Raw genomic sequence first — 3,036 nt, 5'->3', positions numbered from 1 at the left:
TGAACAGTCCAGGCGGGCGGCTCCTTGTGGAAGGCACATGAGAGAGTCAGGTGGAGGCTGTGCCTTTCATTTTGAACCCCAGCTTCTTGGACTGCAAGACAGGAAGGTCATACCACAAATTTATTTCCAAGGTCATCCCATTTCTCATCTGTGGCGAGTCTGGGAGTCTGTAAGAGTTCGTGGGATGGGCTGGCCATGCAGCTTCTGGCAGTGAGGTGTGTATATTCAACTGGGAAGAGGGGAAGTGTCGGGAAGGCTATCAGCCACACCAGTCAGGAAACACACACCACCCCAGTTGTATTAACAGGCAATTTAATAGAGAGAATTCCTAAGTGGGTTCTGGAGAACATAAGGGAAATTCTGAGGTATTACAGAGACAGGAAGTGCAGGAAGCAGCTAGGGGTAGAGGAACAAAGGGAAAAGGTTGGGATCACTAGAAACTTGGAGAAGAGGCCCTGGAGCTGAAGCAGGGCTCCTGTCCAGATGGGACTGGTGACGCTCAGGGTCACAGTGAGGCTGGTTCTGGAGTGTGGGAAAACCTGAAAACTGGAAATAGCTGTGGCTTCAGGAAGAACTGCTGGAATAACACCCACGGGAACATCCCACGGATAGGAGCAATCTCCCTCTAGCGCCTCCTTCTGGAAGAGCCTAGCAAGGAGCAGCTGGCAAAGCAGAAATGGAGTTTGCAGCCTCAGCCATGTGCCCCAGTCAGGAGGGTGGGCTTGGAGCTGAGAAATAACTGTCTAGTAACCAGTCCTAGAGGGGCAGCTCGCAAGGGATGTAGTTAACACAAAGTAGTAATCATGTCTACCGTGTCCAAGCATCCACATTCTATCGTTTTACCCTACTCGGTCATAAATCCTCTCAGGCATCTTATGATATGGTCAGCATTGTTATTCACCTATGACCAAGGAAGAACTGAGGTCAGAGAGGTTAAATAACACCCCCTGTGCGTGAGGGGTAGAATGGGGATCTGGACACGACTGATTGCAAAGCTCTTCCCTTCACAGGATCCAGCGTTTGCTGAGAAGGTGCTTGGTGGATATATTTGGAAAGGTGAGTTCTGGCTCAGTTGTGGAGGGGTAGGGAATTTGGGCCTTTTAGGCGATGGAACCAGTGAAAAATTTGGAAAATGGCAGTAAAACGGTGGACACATGTTTTAGAGAGTTTTATTTGGACAGAGTGTGCAAGATGGGTTGACGAGAGAGGAGTCTGGTGCCAGCAAGCCTCATCATGAATTAATTGTGCTAAGTTTGGTTTGGGTGGCAGCAATGAGAAAGGAAGGAGAAAGGAGAGATGTTTTAGAAGAAAGAATGAACGAGAATGGCTGGACACAGATACTGCATGAAAAGTAGGACTCAAAATTCTTAAATTGGGGGGTCTAGAAATCTAACAGAAGAGTGACACTGCTTTCAGAAATAGAAATTCTGTGAATTCTGGAATCTTTTCTTTTGGAAGATGACCTTTGCCTGCCTCACCCCTTCTGGTCTTCCAACGCCTCCATGACAGTATGAAGAGCAGGAGTCCCATGTTCTGCTATCGTGCCCTGGTTATCATCAATAAAGTTGCTAATGTAGATTAGCAGTAACTACGTACTCTGTAGTCAGGGAAAACGTGAGATTGGGGATGAAGAACTGGATTCTACTCCCAATCTGTTGTTACTTGCTATGTATTTTACTTTGTCAGAGTTATTTCGGTGTGACTAGAAGCATTTATTGGGATAATGGATAGCCCTGGTTCTCTGACTTCAGTATTCATCATAATCACCTGAGGAGCTTTTAAGAAATACCAACACCTAGACTCATTTTCAGAGTGTCTGATTTTATTCATCTTGGACCTGATATTATTTTTTTGCTGAGGCTAAGACCTGTTTGGGGTGGGGCCCCAAGAGGTGGAGGTTTAGGAGGTAAGGTGGAGGGCGTGGCCAGGACCTGGTACTGTTTTCTTTCTTTTTTTTTTTTTGTATTATCATTTCTGGTTATCTACCATCTGAGTGCTCCCTCATGTGCATTCTTTGTTGACCCCAGAGTGTTTACTAATGCAAACCTCAGGCTCAAGTGTTGTCCCCACCAGAAAACTCACCTGGAACTGCTTTGCCCCATTAAGGAGGGTGGTGAGCACCTTGCAAGATGAGTCCAGAGAGGAAAAGACCTCTGCTTGCCAGTAGAGACACAGCTTAGTAGGCATTTTGGATTTTCATAGCCTCAACCAATGAAAACTTATTTAAATTTCCCACTGGACTTAGATGAGAGCAAGAACCTGTCACTGTTTCTAATGTCATGTGGGTACAATGGGGCTCTCTGAGAGGATAGGTATTATGTACTACTGCCATTCTTAGTAGGGCAGCATAGTCCGTTTAAGTGATCCAAACTGATGAGAGCTCCAGTTCACCCAGAGGGTAGGTACTGCAGTGTCGTCTAAACTACCCTTGAAATTCCCTTCTGAGTGTATGAAGATGGTAGACCTCTGCTCACACGGTTCAACACAGCTTCTCTAGTGTAGAAGCAGACTGCTGCCTCTTTCCTGAGCCCTTAAGGGGTGGTTGCTGTGTGTTTAAAAAGGGCCATTTGTACCTGAAAACTGTGAGTTGTCACAATAGGAGGCTTGGCCTGCTCTGGCCTTCTGCACCTTACCTGAAAGCAGAGAGCACAGATTAACTTTTTGTTGCTATTGTTGTTTCACTGTTGTTTATATTTCTTATTTTTATTTTACATTGGAGTATAGTTGATTTACAATGTTGTGTTAGTTTCAGGAGTACAGCAAAGTGATTTAGTTATATACACACATATATCTATTCTTCTTCCGATTCTTTTCCCATATATGTTATTACAGATTATTGAGTCGTGTTCCCTGTGCTATACAGTAGATCCTTGTTGATTATCTGTTTTATATATATTAATAGTAGTTTGGATTACCAGATTGGCTTTTTAAGCTCCTGTATCTGAGTACTGTAACTACTATGTATAGAACTGTAGACGCGAATCCGTCTGGAGCAGAATTTCATTACAAGTGGAAGTCTTTGTGTACCCAGCCTCA

Source organism: Muntiacus reevesi, chromosome 6, assembly GCF_963930625.1.
Source record: "Muntiacus reevesi chromosome 6, mMunRee1.1, whole genome shotgun sequence".
Lineage (NCBI taxonomy): Eukaryota > Metazoa > Chordata > Mammalia > Artiodactyla > Cervidae > Muntiacus > Muntiacus reevesi.
This window is presented reverse-complemented; position numbering follows the sequence as displayed.